Consider the following 20,035-nt stretch of genomic DNA (forward strand, 5'->3'; position numbering starts at 1 on the left):
TGCGTGGGTGGCTTTTGTTACCAGGACACCAGTCATATTGGATTGGGGCTAACCTAATCCGGTATGACTGCATCTTAACTGCCTATATTTGCCATGACCCAATATCAAAGTGAGATCACGTTCCCAGGCACTGGGGGTGAGGACTTCCTTCAGCTTATATTTAGAGGGAGCACCATTCAAGTCATATCAATGTTGATGATTGCTGTTTCTGGCAGGCTTCCTCAGGACACACTTCCACGTGCTCCCAGTCGCCCACCATTTCCACTGCAACTCCAGAACCCTGACACGGGCAACTCCAGGGGCCCCAGGACCACGTTCACTGTGCAGCCTGCAAAGTGGACCATGGCGAGCACTCCTTGTCTGCACAGCAAAGCTCCAGCAAATTCTCATCACTGCCTTGTCTTGCCCTCCGCACCATCCTGCGAGGTGAGGATCACCTTCCTTGTTTGCAGAGAAGCAAGCTGCATCGCAGAGAGGGACTGGTTCTTCATTCACCCCCACACCCACAGGACCAGCATGATGTCCAGCCTCCCAGCTCTGTCCATCTGTCCGTCTGTCCACCCTTCCCTCCCAGGTGTGCTCAGCACCTCAAAACTTCGGGCTCTGGGGCCCCCCACCAACAGGCCCCCAGAGGCATGTGTTGTCCATCAGTGTTTTCATCAGATTCTGGAAGCATTAGAACAGCTAGGACCCTGTGCTGAATTTTCCATTTAAAAAATGTATTCCATTTACTGACCTGCCCTTCATTCTAAGATTATGCAATTTCTACTTTTCTGGCATTAACACAGTATTTCTTTTTTGACAGGATTGTGGTGATAAGTGATGCTGTTTGGAGAAGTCCTTACTTGGCAGAATGAACAGCTGACAACATCATCACCCCTTACGTTTCCGTGGGAGATGCCGCTGCTTCCTGAACCTGACCCAGCTGGCCCCAGACTCCTTTCCAGTCTACAATCACCTGACTGTCACGGTGAGCCGTGTGCAGCAGGGCGATGCCCACCGCCACTCCAGAAGTGTCAGGAACTCAGAAGCGTCAGGCGCTATTTATAGACAAGCACCGTTTTCTTTAAAAAGCTTTGCTGCAGTTGGCTCCCCCACAGCTCTCCACACTCCCAGAAAGAGATCTGGTAGAGCCTTCCCCTTCCCCAGACCCCAGCGGCCAGAAAGAGACCCCAGTGTGAACCCCCCACGCTCCTTCCCAGCGAGGCCACCAGGTGGCTGACTGGGCAAAGGTAAGCAGGCCCTCTGGGTCAGGGGTAGGACTGGCCTTCCCCGATGATGTCCAGGGCTTCCCTTGTGGCTCAGCTGGGAAAGAATCTGTCTGCAATGCAGGAGACCCCGGTTCGACTCCTGGGTCGGGAAGATCCGCTGGAGAAGCGATAGGCTACCCACTCCAGTATTCCGACCCCAGGGACCACTGCTGGACAGCCGCCCTGTGTGACAGGCACCATGCTGGATCTCAGCACAGAAGGGTGCCCTCGGAGCAGCCACATCATCCAAAGCCAGGCTGGGCATCCTGGTAGCTGGGTGAGCTCAGGCAACTTCCTTAACCTCTCTGAACCTCATTGTCGCCTCCATGCGACAGTCCTAAGAGTGACTATTTCTCAGGGATCATATGAAGAGTACGTGTGACCAGAGAAAGCACTGGCAGGTAGATTCCTTAGGTGGTAGGCACTGTTATTAAGATCAGAGGGCTTCCCCGGTGGCTCAGATGGTGAAGAAACCTCCTGCCATGCGGGAGACCTGGGTCTGATCCCTGGGTCACAAAGATCCCCTGGAGAAGCGAACGGTTACCCACTCCAGTACTCTTGCCTGGAGAATTCCATGGACAGAGGAGTCTGGTGGGCTACAGCCCAGGGGTCTCCAAGAGTCAGACACCATTGAGTGACTTTCACTCACTCACTCTGAGTATTCATCACCCCCATTTTGTAAACAAGGAAACAGGTTCTAAGAGGTTCTGCATTGCTAGGAATCAGGAGAGAGAAGATGCTATCACGTGGGCTGTTTGGGAAGCCCTCCTAGAGACACATTCCCCCTCCACACTCCTCCTTTCTATGTTCAGCGTTTTTCAGCCGACAACCCTGGTTTGGGAAGGCAGAAAAATATGTGGGTTTGGAAGCTGGGCAGACAGTCTTCAGATCCCAGCTCCTGTGCTCCTGGAGAGCTGAGCATCTGCTCCCCCTTGCCTGCGTGTCATGGAATGGGTTGGTCTGCACTCCAGGGCTGCCTGGGCTCAGGGTGAGTCTGGCCGATTCTGGGGCTCAATCTGGGGAGCCCTTTGTTCCCAAACTTAAACCATATTTTCCACTATCAGCTTCCTTGGTCACAAGGCTGCTATTTTTGATGTCCCTTCTGCCCCTGATTGTGTCTGCCTTTTCGTTAGCTCCAAGCCTGGCAAAGAGGTGATGTGTTGGCCTCTTGTATTCCACTCCCTCCTAAACCTACATCCAAGAGGTATTGAGTAGGCTCCTGGACTTCACCTGCCCCAGGACAAATTGGAGCCTCCCGAGCCTGCCTTTCCCCTCTCCCTCCCTCCCTAGAGGGCATCTCAGCAGCTCACCTCACCAAAACCTTGGAGTTCAGCCCTGCCTCCTTCTCCCCAACCCCACTCTGGTCCCTTTCACCTACTTTAATGCCACAGTTCTGGGCTGGAATCTGAAGAAGTAGGAGAGCTGGTGGTATAACTCAGTTCAAGGCCAAAGGCTTGGGAATTGGCAGGTGATGGTGTTGAGTCCTGATCTGAGTCCAAAATTCTGAGAAGCAGGAACAGGGATGTCTGAGGACAGGAGAGGTTGGAGAGTTCCAGGGGACAGAGAATTAACCCTCCCCCAGCTTTTTGTCCTACTGGGCCCTCAACAGATTGCATGAGGCCCAGCCCCACTGGGAGGGCATCTACACACTGATGTCTCTGACTCAGATGCTAATCCCATTGAAAACTCCAGGCAGGAATGGGTGGATACACATAAATATGTACAGGATCCCAGCAAGGAGATCCCAATGAGAGGGTTCGAGGAGAAAATGAGACCTCGAACCCTACCTGCTGATTCCAAGGAATTGTTATTTTTTTCAGGTGTAATAATGTCATTATGCTGAAGTGAAGGGTGGATTTCATTTAAAATCCTCCAGGCAAGGGAAAAGAACAAAAGGAAAAAGGGAGGGATGTAGCCAGTGCAGCAAAATCTTGATAGTTTTTTAATCTGAGTGATGCCATGGCTGAGTATGAGCAGGTATCTACATAATCTGAGGTTTTGGTCCTCCACTCAGATTCTCAGATGAAATTGCACATTGGAAACATTTGGAGTGACTGCTTTCCTGGGTTTCCCTGGAGGCTCAGATGGTAGAGAATCTGCTTGCAATTCTGCAATGCAGGAGACCCAGGTTCGAGCCCTGGGTCAGGAAGATCCCTTGGAGGAGGTCATGGCAACTCACTCCAATATTCTTGCCTGGAGAATTCCATTAACAGAGGAGCCTGGCAGGCTATTGTCCATCCACTTGCAAAGAGTCAGACATGACTGAAGTGTCTTAGCAAACAGCACACACGCTTTTCTATGATGGGGGTCATCGTCATCCCGTCCTGCCATCTCTCCTTCTCCTGTTTCCTATGCCAACCCATCTTTTCCAGGAAGGTACTGACCAGTTTGAGAACCCCTCTCATGTCCTGCTCTTTTTCATAACGGCCATCAGAGGGCGCAGTCGCCTAAGGCAGCTGCTGTTCTTGGTCCTGCAATTACGACACCAGGTGGAGCTTCTTTAGTATTGAATCCCCATGGACAGAGGAGCCTGGCGGGCTACAGTCCATAGAGTGACAAAGAGTCAGATACGACTGAAGCAACTTAGCATGCACACAAGCAAATTATTTAATGGCGCTTCCCTAGTGGCTCAGACAGTAAATGAGCTCCTTAAGTCTCCAAAAATCTTGGTGACTGCAGGCATGTGAAAGACATACATATTTAGGCCTAGTAATCATATGACTTAAGCTTTCCACACTTTGAAACTTGGCTCAGATGGTAAAGAGTCTGCTTGCAATGTGGGAGACCCAGGTTCGAGCCCTGGGTTGGGAAGATCTCCTGGAGAAGAAAATGGCAACCCATTCCACTATTCTTGCCTGGAAAATTCCATGAATGAAAGAGCCTGGAGGGCTACAATCCATGGGGTCACAAAGAGTCAGACACGACTGAGCGACTAATATACACACACTTCAATCCTTGGACATTTGCATCTTTGAGGTTGCAAAAGGAAGGGACCATGGAAATCCGCAGTGATTACCATGGCTGCCTCCACCTTTGGGGACCCACGCTGACCCCACTTCCTTCCCCACCATTCCTGGATCCTCACTTCTCTGGATTCTGAGTCAATGTCTGAGGCAGTGCAAGGGATAGGCAGAGCCTAGGTTGCCATAGCAACACCAGGAGGAAGGATGCCCATCATTTTCTACTCCATTTGCATAGTGGGAGGAGAGCTCCACTTCATAAAGTCAAGGATTTCCCAATGAGAGGGTTATATGTTGGTCACTCACAGGAGTGACAACTATCTCCTCTGCCCATAGGATGCACAGGAGTATCGATGCTGCAGAAGAGACATAGATAATGCTGGGGGTGTGCCAGCAAAGGGAACCTTGTTAATTACTGACTTTGGATGGTGATGGTCCTTCCCTGGCCTCATGGAATCCTCAAAGCTATCATGTGAGGTAGGAATTATCTTTATTTCACACATTAAGACCCGAGGCAATGCATCTGCAGGGTCTGAGATGCAGGCTGAGGAACAGGTTAGGATGCATGGCAAATAATTTTCTGACTCATGGCAGCATTAGTCAGAGTTCTTGCCAAACATCTCCAACAACTTCATGGTTTATTATCTTCAAAGCCTCTGGCTCTTTTTCTTCCCTAAACACTCTTTCAGGATGACTGCAGTCTGCATCTCCAGAACTGTGAGGTTCTTAAGATCGCAAATACCTTTCTTATTTGCAGCCACCTGCATTAATTTTCTTAGTTAACATGAGAATGGGAGAGGAAAGGGAAGCAGGAAGATGGGTGAGTGGGAGAGGAGTGAGAGATAGGAAGGACCCCAGAGGTCAAGCCCAGGACTAGCTGTTGGAGAGTGTGAGGCCCCCTCCGTGGGCGCTGCTGAAGTGGACAGTGGACCCCGTCCCCCTCTGACAACAGCTCATGGACTCTTCCCAGCTCGTTTTGATTTGGAGTCAAAATCCTCCCAGTGACCTACAGGGATCGTTGTGGTCCATAGAGCATAACAGGCCTCTCTGCCTCAGGACCTTGGCACTGGCCAGGCCTCTCCCTAGATTCCTACTCTTCTCTTATGTCTCTACAGAGCTCACTCTTCATGTTCCTCAGAGCCGTTCAGTTCAGTTCAGTTCAGTCACTCAGTCATGTCCAACTCTTTGTGACCCCACGGACTGCAGCACGCCAGGCCTCCCTGTCCATCACCAACTACTGGAGTTTACTCAAACCCATGTCCATTGAGTCGGTGATGCCATCCAACCATCTCATCCTTTGTCGTCCCCTTCTCCTCCTGCCCCCAATCCCTCCCAGCATCAGGGTCTTTTCCAATGAGTCAGTTCTTCCCATCAGGTGGCCAAAGTATTGGAGTTTCAGCTTCAACATCAGTCCTTCCAATGAACACCCAAGACTGATCTCCTTTAGGATGAACTGGCTGGATCTCCTTGCAGTCCAAGGGACTCTCAGGAGTCTTCTCCAACACCACAGTTCAGAAGCGTCAATTCTTCAGTGCTCAGCTTTCTTTACAGTCTTGAGCCTCTAATTCATAGCACACGGTGCCACCCCCCAGACCACGCGTCACCTTTCCAGATCTGTGTTCTCCACCACCCCATCACCATCCAGGCCGGTAACCATTCACTGATTGATTCTCTTTATTGTCTAGCTCCCCCCATCAGATGGAAGTTCCTCGAGGCAGGGGTCCAGGTCTCCTTGTTCACTGTGGAGACCTCCATGGTGGGCATAGCGCTGCCCATAGGGAGCTTCCTAAAATGTGTGTCAAATGAATAAATGAGCTTACAACTCAGCTTGCAACTCTGCTGTCTCACCAAGTGAGACATGGCCCAAAGGCAGCAGAGAGGGAAGGTGCATGGTGGTGGGGCTGGGGGGAGCTGGGTGGGGTCAGGCCGGGCAACCCAGACTGCTGGTCTTTCTGAGGCTGAGCAGGGCAGGGAGACCTCCAGGTGGGTCCCACAGGAAGACAGGAGGAGGTTCGGACCTGAGAAGGAAGGTGAAGCAGACCAATGCCCACACAGGGGGCTCGTTATCCGCCAGGCAGACTGGAGTGGGTCTGCTCCATCCAGAAACTGAGACCAACAGCTCTGGTCCCTGACCATGAAGGCTGCTGTTTAATGGGTACAGAACTTCTGTTCTGCATGATAAAATGTCCAGAAATAGGTACAGGTGAGGGCTCATATCTTTGTATTCAATGCCACTGAGTCGTTCACTTAAAGAGTTAAATAAGTTTCATGTCCTATATGTTGTTGTTGTTGTTGTTCAGCCACCCAGTCGTGTCCAACTCTTTGCGACCCCATGGACTGCAGCATGCCAGGCTTCCCTGTCCTTCAACATCTCCCGAAGTTTGCCCAAGTTCATGTCCATTGATCGGTGATGCCATCCAGCCATCTCATTCTCTGATGCTCTCTTCTCCTTCTGCCCTCAATCTTTCTCAGCATCAGGGACTTTTCCAATGAGTCCACTGTTCGCATCAGATGAGCAAAATACTGGAGATTCAGCTTCAGCATCAGTCCTTCCAACGAGTATTCAGGGTTCATTTCCCTTAATATTGACTGGTTTGGTGTCCTTGCTATCCAAGGGACTTTCAGGAGTTTTCTCCAGTATCACAGTTGAAAGGCATCAATTCTTTGGTGTTCTGCTATTTTTTTCCCAACCCAGTTCTCACAACCATAGGTGACCACTGGAAAGACCATAGCCTTAATTATATGGACCTTTGTCAGCAGAGAAATGTCTCTGCTTTTCTACACACTGTCTAGGTTTGTCATAGCTTTCCTGCCAAGAAGCAATCGTCTTCTGATTTCATGCCTGCAGTCAACATCCACAGTGATTTTAGAGCCCAAGAAGAGGAAATCTGTCACTACTTTCACCTGTATATTTTATATATTTCACCTATATATTTCCCCACAATTAAAAGAAGACATTGTCACATCCATCCTCCAGTTGAATTTCCCTGAAGGTCCATGGAGTTGATGGCCATGACCACACTTTACAGAGAGGACCATAAGCAAACAGAAGTGAAAGAGCTTAACCCAAGTGCCAACATGGGGACATCAGATTTGGCAATCCATCCCAGACTTCCTTGCTACTAAAAAGAGAGTGATCATCAGTTAGATGTATTACACTGGTCACCTCTCACTGTCAACTTGCTTTAACTGTTACCACAAAAGACTTGTGCATCCTCCAAATATTACTTAGATTAGATAGTAAGATGTTTGCTGATTAAACAACAGTAAGTTGTTTTTCAGGAACTTGGAGTCTGCTGTGTCCAGTGCATGCTCCAGCCAGTTACGACTGGTTAGGACAATCAACCCCTTACCCGGGAATGTGAGAATGTCCACTTGATGACCTTTTGACATCAGTTCAGTTCAGTTGCTCAGTCGTGTCTGACTCTTTGCTACCCCCATGAACCGCAGTGTGCCAGGCCTCCGTGTCCATCACCAACTCCTGGAGTCCACCCAAACCCATGTCCATTGAGTCGGTGATGCCATCCAACCATCTCATCCTCTCTCATCCCCTTCTCCTCCTGCCCACAATCTTTCCCAGCATCAGGGTCTTTTCAAATGAGTCAGCTCTTCACATCAGGTGGCCAAAGTATTGGAGTTTCAGCTTCAACATCAGTCCTTCCAATGAACACCCAGGACTGATCTCCTTTAGGATGGACTGGTTGGATGTCCTTGCAGTCCAAGGGACTCTCAAGAGTCTTCTCCAACACCACAGTTCAAAAGCATCAAGGGGCCAAAAACTCCACCTTTAGAACATGCTGACCCTGCCGGTTTCTGAAAATGGAGAAATTGTAGCTTAGCTGTGTCTGCCCAGAATGACAAGTATCTTATCTTTTTCATATTTCTGATCACCATTTCCCATGCTCCCCACTAGTCAGACCACCCTGCTTTATCCCATAAATACCCTGAGCCCCTGCCTTCAGGGAAGTGGATTAGAGATTTGTTTCCATTTCCTCCCTTAGCTGCCTAATGAATAAACCCTCCCTCTAAGGGAAATCAGTCCTGGGTGTTCATTGGAAGGACTGATGCTGAAGCTGAAACTCCAGTACTTTGGCCACCTCATGCGAAGAGTTGACTCATTGGAAAAGACCCTGATGCTAGGAGGGATTGGGGGCAGGAGGAGAAGGGGACGACAAAGGATGAGATGGTTGGATGGCATCACCGACTCAATGGACATGGGTTTGAGTAAACTCTGGGAGTTGGTGATGGACAGGGAGGCCTGGTGTGCTGCGGTTCATGGGGTCGCAGAGTTGGACACGACTGAGAGACTGAACTGAACTGAAGTGAACTGCTTCCAACCTCAGTGTCTCAGCATTTGGCTTGCTCTGTGCAAGGCAAACCAGCTAGATTCTGTAAACTCGCACCTCTTCTCCCACCACGTCTGCCCTCTAGGGCAGAGATACTTGCATAGAGAGGTCCTGTTGCTGAACCAAAGCTCGGGTCTGCTAGCAGGATGAACAGAAAAGCCAGTCCAGGGACACTGGGTTGTGATGAAGGAAAGCACATTTTTGCAGAACAGTAAGTGAGAAGAAGAGGCATCTCCTGCTGAAAAGACCCTCACTTGCTCATGGATCTCAAGGAAGGGCTTTTACAAAACAGATGTAGGAGTGAGGCATGAAGGGTGTGTGATCTGCTTAGGCACAGCTCTCTGGTTGATGTTTCGGGGATCTCAAGAATCGTAATGATACCTTATGGTGAACGGTGTCAGATTCGTGATCTCTGAAGGAGAAAATTTCACTTCAGGACCAAAAACGCGTCTTCCGTCCCTCAGAGCTTCATGCAGCAAAAGTTTTATTAAAGTACAAAAGGGTTAGAGAAAGCGTCTGACATAGACATCAAAAGGGGGCAGAGAGTGCCCTCTTGCTAGTCTTAACAAGGGATTTATATACTTTTTCAATTGGTTACTAACAAAAGAGTCTCAAGGATGTCTCAAGTTTGTAAAGGTGTTACCAGACCCATTCCCACAACATATATCTTAAGATAACAGGATTAGTCAGAAGGTTTTTGCTAAGAAAGAGAAATTTGTCCTTGAGCAAGACATATTGTTGCTATAATCATTAGTAGGAGCTTAAGGAAAACCATACCCTCCAGAAGATGTGTGGTTTGGCTGTGTAATCATTAACTCTGGGCTTAAAGAAAGTTAGTCTTAGGTGAAATATATTGTTGACATAACAACTCAGAGCTTAAAAAAAAAAGTTTTACGTGACTAAGACGAAGGAATGTAGGAAAAAAAAATGTTTGTCCCTTCCTCTTTCTCAAGGGCCCCGGACTCCTTATCAACCTACCTAAGAATTAGCTCTCTCAATAACTGCTGGTGGTCAGTTTTCACCTGTTGGGAGTCTAGCTTGTTTAAAAATAATTCAAAGATGTGGCTCAAGATATTAGCTAAAGCATTTGAGGAGGAACTAAAGGCCCTTGACTTTGTTTTATGGTGAAACTATAACCAGTCTTAATTGACTGGAGCATGAACTGGACACAACTGACTCCAAATTCCTGAAAAACGACTTGGGCAAGAATCTTAGTATTTAGTCTAAGTAACATTTGGAGGATGTATAAGTCTTTTTTAGCAACAATTAAAGCAAGTTGACAGTGAGAGTAGGTGACCAGTGTACTGTTTTAGGGTGAATCTTTGTTTTATGGGGGCTTCCCTGATAGCTTAGTTGGTAAAGAATTTGCCTGCAATGCAGGAGATCCCAGTTCTATTCCTGGGTCGGGAAGATCCACTGGAGAAGGGAAAGGCTACCCACTCCAGTATTCTTGGGCTTCCCTTGTGACTCAGCTGGTAAAGAATCCACCTGCAATGTAGGAGACCCCGGTTCGATCCCTGGGTTGGGAAGATCCCTTGGAGAAGGGAAAGTCTACCCACTCCAGTATTCTGGCCTGGAGAATTCCATGGACTGTGTATTGTCCGTGGGGTCGCAAAGAGTTAGACATGACTGAGTGAGTTTCACTTCATTTTTTGGAGGAAACTATTATTTCCTCTTGCTTGACTGCTTTTCCTTGTCTCTACATTTTGTCACTTCTCTGATTAGATTTGTGTTGGAACCCAGACAAGGCTAGCAGGCTAAAGTTTTTCTACAAATAAGAAGGGGACACAAGGGATATGGGGATGGTCCCTGGGAAGCTTCAGCAGTTTCATGCTCGGTTTAAATTCCCCATTTTCTATGATACTGCTCAGTCTCGAGAGGAACAAGAGCAACAACCATTCTGACGACTTCCTGCTCAAGGAGGGTAAAGTCAGTTTTTCAAGATTAAAGGAGAGAAACCATTGACTTTCATGTTAAAGAATTCTCAAGTCCCAGGCTTAGTACAAATACTTTATGTTATGAAAATATTACCTGTATCTTTGATTACTTTTCATGGGATCTGGAAAAAACATTTCAGAATTAGTTGACATATTATAATGAAGATAATGATAAAAATGCTTCCTTGCAGTACTCCCTGAAAGAGTCCTTTTATTCTAGGTGACAGAAATATAAGTATGGAGTGGGTTCTCTTTATATTCTGTAACCAACTACCCTTTTGAATTATTCTATTTATGTGGTTTCAATTTCTCCAGGGATACTAGTATATGTAACAGAAGCTATTGGTCAATATATATATATCTCCATAATTCAAGAAATTTTATTATCTAGTATTCTGAAGAATCTAGTGCCTCTGCTAGGAGGCTATGGCTTGAGCAGTCTCAATTGTCACTATTATTCCTAAGGTAGGGAATGGTTACAAGAGGAGACCTGAGACCACTAGATTGAAGTTGGCAGCTGTCAGATGTTGTTTTGATAAAGGCTGGTGGTATCCTTGAGCCTGCCACAATTTAGAAAATTCAGGTTCTCAGTAATACAGGACTGTAACTGAAACCATGTCCACAATGGACACCAAACTCTATTTTGGATACCTGAATCACAGTTACTCCATTTTGGTTTTTTAAAATGTATCCTTCTCTTTGATGGTTAAAGCAGATGTACAAAACCTGTTTAATAGGCTTTAAACACACTGTTTTGGATAACAAAAAACTTAAGTTAAATCCTAGATAAGTCAGAATGACTTCTCCATACCTCTATATATGAAAATTCCCTCCATCATTTTCCCCTTTTCTTTGCAAATCTTTGAGAGTAATACTGATGATCAAACTATTTCTCCCTTGATGGCTCTCTGTATCACTTGGTGGTAGGCTTCCTCGGTTTACATACACCACATCCTAGTTATCCACATGAGGCAAAAACTATTCAGACATAGTGAAAAAGTCCATCTCCTTGTCACATGGCTGGGATTACCAGAAACAGACACACAGACAGAAAGAGGCAACCCAGAGCTCAGTGATCTCTCGGGGCCAGAGTTCCCCTAGCGTGAGGCTGGAAGATGTCCTACGTGCTGTTCTGGATGGGGGTATGATGGGCCTTGGTCTATCAGGGAGTCTCCCAATTACTATTAAGTTGGTCAAGGGATTCCTTGTCTCAGAAGGGAATATATAGTTGAAAATCTGCTTCCCACAAAAGCAGACCAAGTCCTATGCTTTCCCAAATCCCCAAAACGAAAAGTGCCAATTAAGAAAACCCAATAGGAAAGAATAACCGTCTTTGGATAACTCATCAAAGTTATCCAAAAAGAAAAACTCATCAAACGTGAGTTTACACCACTTACCAGACTTGTCTTAGAGATGAGGACCAGAACTTTGTTTCCTTCACCACAGAATAGAATGAACTGTGGCTAGCAATGCCTGACAGAGGCAAGCCCTTGGGCTTTTCCCTGAGACAAAGGTGAGCAGGCAGCTGCTGGACAGGTCGGAGAGCTGCCACTAGCCAGGAGCCGAGGTATCATGGGCAAGATGCCACTTGGGATGGGAGTCCCATTGGGATTGCCAAAATTGTTTGGGAACTGAACTTCAGTCACAGTGATTTATTTCACAAATCTTAAATACCAACAATCTGCTTTTGACCAGACTATGATCTACAACCTGGGAGTCAGAAATTTTCAATTGGTGAGAGTCTGGTTTATGTAAAAACAACTCAAGGATATGGCTCAGGATATCACCTACAGCCACAGAGAAGGAACTAAATGTCTATGACTTTGCTTTATGGCTAAACTATTATTATTATTTTTCCTTGCCCGACTTTATTTCTGCATTTTCCCACTTCTCTCATTAAATCTGCTCTTTGCAAATTGGGGAAGTCCCAGAAGTAACCAGTTTTTGATAAACAAGATGTCAGAGGCATGGGGGGATGGGGATTTGTCTCTGGGAAGTCTTGGCAGGTTCCTTGCTTAGTATCAGAGCTGGAACAGTCGACCTGCCATGTTCAAGTGATATAGCATCTTAGCCAACTTAAGCATCCCCATAACCAGTGTGACTTGAGCTTTTTAGAGCAAAATAAAAACAGATGCAATGATCACTTTACAAGGTCGTGTTCTGATGGGACTGGACACACCCAACCATGGACAACAGGAATGTCCATGCTCTTTCCACTAAAAAATTGAAAAGTGAGATTAAGTTATGTCTGTGGAAACAGTTCTCTCTTTAGCCAAATGCTTCTGAGTTCAGGCTTTAATGGTGCACAAACCACATCATTGCTTTTTTTCATAGAGGAGCTGGTCTCACATGCAGTCTACTCATTTTGAGTCTTCTGGGTATAAAAGCCACAGGTGCAAGAGGCTTCTGTTCCTATGACACCTGTCATGAACTTTCCTTCCTATCCCTGCTGTCTGAGCTCCACAAAGGCAAGGATTCTGTGGGTGTATCCCTGCTATTTCCAAGTTCTGGCACAAGTAGCTGCTAAATAAACATTGAACACATGACACAGTTAGTTACTATAAACCTAAAATATGCCCCTGACTTTCTGTAGTGTGATGGGTTAAATGGTGTCCTACCCCCAGTTAGTATGTTGAAGCTCCAACCCCAAGTGCCTCAGAATGTGACCTTATTTGGAAATAGAGTCTTTGCAGTTGTCATTACTTAATTGATGCCATGAGAGCGAGCCCCTAATTCAGTATGATTGGTGTCCTTATGAAGAGTGAAAATCTGGACACAGACAGGCAGACACTGAGAGAAGGCCATGTCAAGATGAAGGTACAGACCAAGTGATGAATCTATAATCCAAGGAGCAGCAAAGATTGGCAACACACCTCCAGAAGCCTGGAGATCCTCCTTCACAAACTCAGAAGGAAGCAGACTTGCTCTTTGATTTTGGATTTTCCTTTGGCTTAAACCACTCAGATTGTGGCAATTTATTACAGTATCCACAGAAAACTACTACACGAACTATTTGTTGATTGGCTGATATCTGTCCAGGTCAGGTATAACCTCCAGACCATTCAGGTTATTGAGATATTTAATCATCATTAATCTTATAGTATGTAGGAAGCATGGCAATAAAAAAAAAAAGGCAGGGAACTATTGATATAAAAACTCAGTAAGTGGTAATATTTCACTGTGGGATGAATGAGATCCTGAAGAAATTTGATGTGGGGTCCCAGGAGTTTCTAACATACTAGACTATTTACCAATTCTGGACATTCATATAAACATTGTTGGACAGTATGTGTTGTTCTGTATCTGCATACTTTACTACATATAATGATTGCAAGATTCTTTGCTCCTTTTTATAATTGAGAAATATTCTACTGTGTACATGGGGCAAATTTGGTGTATCCAAGTATTACGGATGGACACTTGAGCAGTGTCCAGCTTTTGGCAACTGTGAACAATGCTTCCTTTAATTTGCATGAGATAGTTTCTGGTCAACATGTGTTTTTAATCCTTTGACCACAGACCTGAGAGTGGATGTTACAGTTTTCTTGTCATTAATACTTTTTATATTAAATGTCCCCCATTTTATGTGGTGTGTGGTGTTCTTTCATCTCTTGGTGGCCTGGGCTGGGAGACTTTCTTGCTCGGGAGGTGTGTCCCTGGTGCAGGTGAGGAGTCTGGGATCATACACCGAGCTCGGTACTGAAGCTCCCTGACGTGGACCACGGGTTAAGACATGGTACAGTTGTGTCAGCAGCCCGAGTCTATCCTGTGAGGACACCAGCACACAGTAGGGCCATGTTTAGCATTGGTGATTCTGATGGGAACCGACAGGGCCTGCAGACAGATGAATTTTGGTACCACTGTGGGCATTCCTGCTGTTTTTAGAGGAACTTCCTGTCTTGCTTCTTGGAATGGAGGAGGAAGGGTGAGCATGTATGTATCATTCATGAGAGGAGGGGAGGGGAGAGAGAAGGCTGGCTCTAGTGTGCAGGGGAAGAAACAGATCCTTAATGCAATTTGATTTCAGAAACAACAAACACCCCGCATCCATCCATTTCCTGCCCTCGCCTACCAGATCGGCAACTGTTCCTGCTCAGCCTTCCACCTGGCTATTCTTCCTGGGGCCACAGAATCCACCAAGGGCTCATCTCTCTTTAAAGTAAATGAGAACGTCCGGATTTGCTTTGGATGGATGGTGATGGTGAAACCCCCTGGGCGCAGTGAAGGATGCCTGGAGCTGTTTGAGAGGACAGAGATGATCTGTCCAGCATTGCCCCTCGGAGCCACCTGCTTTCCCAGGTTGCCTCTTTCCAGCATCCACCCACAACACTCTTCCTGATACACCCTGACTTTCATGCTTCACCCTTGGGATGAAACCTATTTATCCATTCATCCACCCATCCTTCGATCCAACCATTCATCCATCTCTTTGTCCAATCATACATACATTCATCCTAATTCACCTATCCAACCTCTGTCCATTCATCCATCATCCATCCACCAAACCATCCATCTATCCACCACCATCTATCCATCCTCCTTACATCCATCCATTCATCCATCACATATCCATCCATACATCCATGCTGCTCTCCATCTTCCTTACTTCTACCCATGCATCCAACTTCAACCCACTCAGCAATCCATCTTTCATCCTTTCTCCTTCCCTCCACTTCCTTCTATCCATCCATAAATTGCTCATCCATCTTCCTTACTTCCTGTCATCTGTCAATCCATCCATCATCCATCCATCACCCAATAATCCACCCATCCAGCATCCATCTACCTACCTTCCTTTCTTACAACCTTTTTTCCTATCAACCACCCTTCCATTCATCCATTTATCAAATATTGACTACGTATTTACCTATGTACCCAGACTATGTTATGTGAAGTAGACAAAGAAGAGACAAAGAGTCAGATCAAAATGAGGGGAAAGACAGAGCCAAGGAGGCACCTGACCCAAACCTGAGCCTGGGGGAGCTTGCTTAGGAGTTGTCCAGATGTCCAAGGGCATTCCAAGAAGAAACAGCACAAGTAAAGACTGAGAGGCATGAATCAGGCTAAAACTGTTTCCAAGAGCTAGCTGGGGGGTGCGCAATGTAATGCACTGCACGGGAGACATCAGAACTTACTGAGGGTACACTTGCATTCTGGGCAGGACTGTAATCTTGGACATATCTGTAGGTGTGTGTGCATGTGTGTGTGTGTGTGCATGCACACACACACACACACACACACACACACACACACACACTGTGTGGAGTCCTGGCAAGTGGAGATTGAACTGAACCCTTCCTTAACCTACTGTGGTAGATTCAAGAAGGCTTAGACTTGGAGAAGGAGAGCAGCTTGTCCAAGGTCACACAGGCCTTAGGCGGCAGAGTTGGGATCTGAGCCAGGTCTGTCCAGCTCCCGAGCCCAGGTGAGGGGCAGGCAGGGAATCCCGGGGTGGCGGGCGGCCTGAAGCAGGGGTGCACAAACCTCTGAGGTGGCTAGGTTCCTGAGTTGGCCATCTCCAGCAGCGCAGTGTGCTCACGTCCCAGGTCCCTGTGAGCGAGCGCTCCTCCACGGATACCACGGAACCCAGACCCCGCAGCGCGGACTGCAGGACAGGAGCACAGGGAAGGATGAGCACCCGGCCCCAGATCAGGGGACAAAACAGCAGCAGGCACGGAAAAACCCAGGCCCAGGGCATAACACCTTCCTGGTTGTCATTCTCGGAGTAAATCTCCACATAAAGAACAGCAGCCCCATTAAACAGATGAAGAAACTGAGGCCAGGGAGGCGCATTCTCCCCAGGGGGACTGAGCTGGATGAGCATGCCCAGGAGGTGGCAGGCACTCAGAACTGCTCTCATCACTGAGCCCCTCCTCCCGGAGATGCTCAGATGTGTCCTGTATGCCCCTGGGATGCAGTCAGTCTTGGGTATCCATCCAGTTTTCCCCAAAATGCATTGAGTGTGCAAAGAGGGAAGGCACAGTGGCCATTCTGACCCTGCCCTGGGAAGGACAGTCTGCTGACCTCACGGCTGGGGGTTGTTCTGCAGGAGCTTCCCTGTGCTGATGGCAAGAGAAAGCGTGGAGGGTGAGGCTCTGCTGCTGCTACCATCCCCCCCTCCGCCCTCCACCCCGCCTATACATCTGCTTCTGAGGCTGGTACCAGCTCGTGAGCAAGAAGTGACAAGTAGGAAGAAGCAAAGCCAGCGCGCTGATGAAGGTCGGGTGGGAAGATGAAGTTGGCCTTGTCTCTGATGAAAGTGGGGCAAGGAGAGAGACCATCCCCTCACCCCGTGTCCATGGTAAGAGCTGTGAAAGGGGGACATTGGGAAGGCACCATAGCGTTGGCTCCAGGTTGGGTTGTTGGGATTCTCCCAGATTGCATTGAGGACATGGGTATCAATGAAACCAAGGCAACAGCAGAGAGAGTTACAGAAATTCCCTGTCCGTAGGGGATGAGTAGAGAGCTCAGAGCTCCATAAAGAGTGCAGACTGGAAAGAAATAAGGTGTCTTCACGTATCTTCTGCGGAAAGGATGTGGCTGGGCTGTGCAGTAAGAGCCTTATCTGGTGGGGGGGGTCAGAGGGTGATACTGGGGTTGGAGGGTGATGTTGGGGTCCAGAGGGGAAGGAGGACAGAGGTTGGAGTCAGGGCACAGAGATATCCATCCGCCCCCAGAGTGCCAGGCACCTATGTGTACACCATCACCCAAAACCTCTCAGCATCCCTGTGGACAAGGACTCTGACCTCCCCATTTACAGAAGAGGAGACTGAGGCTCAGAGCCCAGAGTTCTAGACACCCAGCAGAGATGCCTGGACTTTCACCTTGGACTGTGTGACTCTGATCACCTACCAGGAAGTCTGTTCAAAATTTCCTTCTTTCTTTCTTTATTTTTTTTGATCACTCAAATGCTATTTGTGTTGTATAAAAAGATTTAGTGTCCCCTGGTAATGGTAAAGAATCTGCCTGCAATTCAGTAGTCCTGGGTTCGACAGCTGTGTTGGGAAGATCCCCTGGAGGAGGGCATGGCAACCCACTCCTGTATTCTCGCCTGGAGAATCCCATGGACAGAGGAGCCTGGCAGGCTACAGTCCGTGGGGTCGCAAAGAGTCAGACACGACTGAGCAACAAACACTTTCCCTTTTCATAAAGATTTACCACTAGAATAAAGGAGGAAACAAACAAAACACAAGCATGTTGGAATCACTGAAAAATCAAGAAGACTAGGAAGAGAGAGGAAGTGGCAGAGGGGTGCCCTGATACCCCCGACACCGACCCTCACTCCTTCATGACAGTTCTGATGCATGTCTTTGCCAAGGTGGCATCTGAGTCAGGATCGTCACACCTGGGCTTTGCCGGCCTCGTGTGCATCTGCTTGTGCATCCTGACTCAGTGATCCGGGAGCGGGATGCGGGGTGGGGAAGGGTACCTGCAGATTCACCATCACAGGCTGAGACCGGACAGGGTCCTCGTCCACCTCGTACAGATGGTGGAGCCGCAGCAGGACTCGGCGGAGCTCTGCCTTGGCTTCTCCTTGAGTGTCTTGGGGACAGAAGGAAGGTGGCACTAAGGACCCCTGACCATGCCTGGTACTTTACACCTCCTGTTCACATCTTCAACCTCCCTAAGAAGCAGCTAACACAGTGCTCGCTTGACACCAAAGAAGCCAGAACTCAGAGAGGGGCGGGCACTTGCCCAAGGCCACACAGCTGGTATGGAAGGAAGAAGGAGGAGGGAGAATTCCAACCCAGACTCGGGCAATGTTAAGGCTTCCCACCACCCACACAGGGACAGATGCCAATGTCTGGAAAGTCTCCGTTCTCATTCACTTTATGATCATCATTGGTCCTGTCCTGCAACTTTCCAGTTCTCTGGAACATACTCTCTGCCTTGGCCCCTGTGAAGGGTCTCCTTCACAACCCCAAGACTGACCCAACCATGAGCAAAGCTTTTTCCTGCCTCTGAGATGAGGAAGCATGGGTTGTAATACTGCATCCATCTGCTGGGTCCCTGGTGACCACACGAGAAGGACTTCCCTGCTGACCGCCCTCCCCGCACCCCCGGATATATGGCACAAGAGCAAAATAACCTTGTGTTCTGTTTGGACCATGAGAATTTGGGTTCCTTGTTACTGCAGCATAGGAGGCTTGCAAAACCTCTTCTCTGCCTTCCTAGTTGAGGTGCTTACAGATTGCAGCTCTAGAAACAGACAAGGTCTTCTGGCTCCCTAAAAGGTCGATGCGATGATGGTGGTGGTGGTGGTGATTATGGTATTGATGGTGATGATGATGAAGATATGGTTGTGATGAAGATGGTGATTGAGATTTAGGATTCTAATGGTCTAGGGAGGCAGGGGACCCTCACACCACCCACTGATGCTCCCCAGAGTTGGCCCCAACTCACTTCTCTTTAGGAGAAATGATTTGCTTGGTCCAGCCCCTTTTCCTCCTCTTAGGTACAAGCTGCCTCCATGAGGCATGCTCTCAATGGGCTTGGCAACACACACAGGTCTATAGGGCAGGCTCTACCAAGCCAGGGGTTCCCCCCTCCTCTTCTGTGACACATGGAGCAACCCCCTAGAGGTCAGTGTTAGGAAGTCACCTGTCTGCAGGATAGAGCCACAGCCTCCAATGCCCACTTTATTAGCCACAAAGATGGTATTTGACCTTTGCCTCTTCCTTTCCCTCCTGCTTCTCATCTTGCAGACCTTACACTGGAGTGTGCCAGTCCTTGGAGGGTCTTTGGAAATGGGGGGGGGGTGACTGAGGCATGGTCAGCCCCACTTTTGAGATGCTCAGAGTGTAAATAGTAGTTCAGTCACTCAGTTGTGTCTGACTCTTTGTGACCCCATGGACTGCTGCACGCCAGGCCTCCCTGTCCATCACCAACTCCCAGAGTCCATCCAAACCCATGTCCATTGAGTTGGTGATGCCATCCAACCATCTCATCCTCTGTCTTCCCCTTCTCCTCCCACCTTCAATCTTTCCCAGCATCAGGGTCTTTTCCAATGAGTCAGTTCTTTTCCTCAGGTGGCCAAAGTATTAGAGTTTCAGCTTCGGCATCAGTCCTTGCAATGAATATTCAGGACTGATTTCCTTTAGGGTGGACTGGTTGGATCTCCTTGCAGTCCAAGGGACTCTCAAGAGTCTTCTCCAGCACCACAGTTCAAAACCATCAGTTCTTCGGTGCTCAGCTTTCTTTATAGTCCAACTCTCCCATCCATACATGACTGCTGGAAAAACCACAGCTTTGACTAGACAGACCTTTGTTGGCAAGAGTGTGAAGGGGCATATAAGGAGCAGTGGGGGCTTTGGCAATATGATGAGCTGCTTCCTGGCAGTTGCTTCCTTTATCAGGAGGTCCTCCCGGATGCCCTGCTGGGGGCTCCCCTCTGTACACGGTCATTGCGGTCTAGATGGCACCCAGGCCCACCTGTCCCTGGCTTGCTGAGTGACCTGCCTCTCAGTGGGTCTCCATCTCCTCATTTGGCAGATAGGGAAACCGGGTGACCTCACAAAGCCTGGATGACTCTGGGGAGAGCG

General features: G+C 48.1%; 1 pseudogene; it reads right to left on the minus strand.

Moving 5' to 3' along the window:
• The window catches only part of LOC136152725 (epididymis-specific alpha-mannosidase-like), a 107,746-nt pseudogene that overhangs the window by 29,220 nt on the left and 58,491 nt on the right, over positions 1-20,035 (minus strand).

This window comes from Muntiacus reevesi, chromosome 22 (genome assembly GCF_963930625.1).
Source record: "Muntiacus reevesi chromosome 22, mMunRee1.1, whole genome shotgun sequence".
In the NCBI taxonomy this organism is placed as follows: domain Eukaryota; kingdom Metazoa; phylum Chordata; class Mammalia; order Artiodactyla; family Cervidae; genus Muntiacus; species Muntiacus reevesi.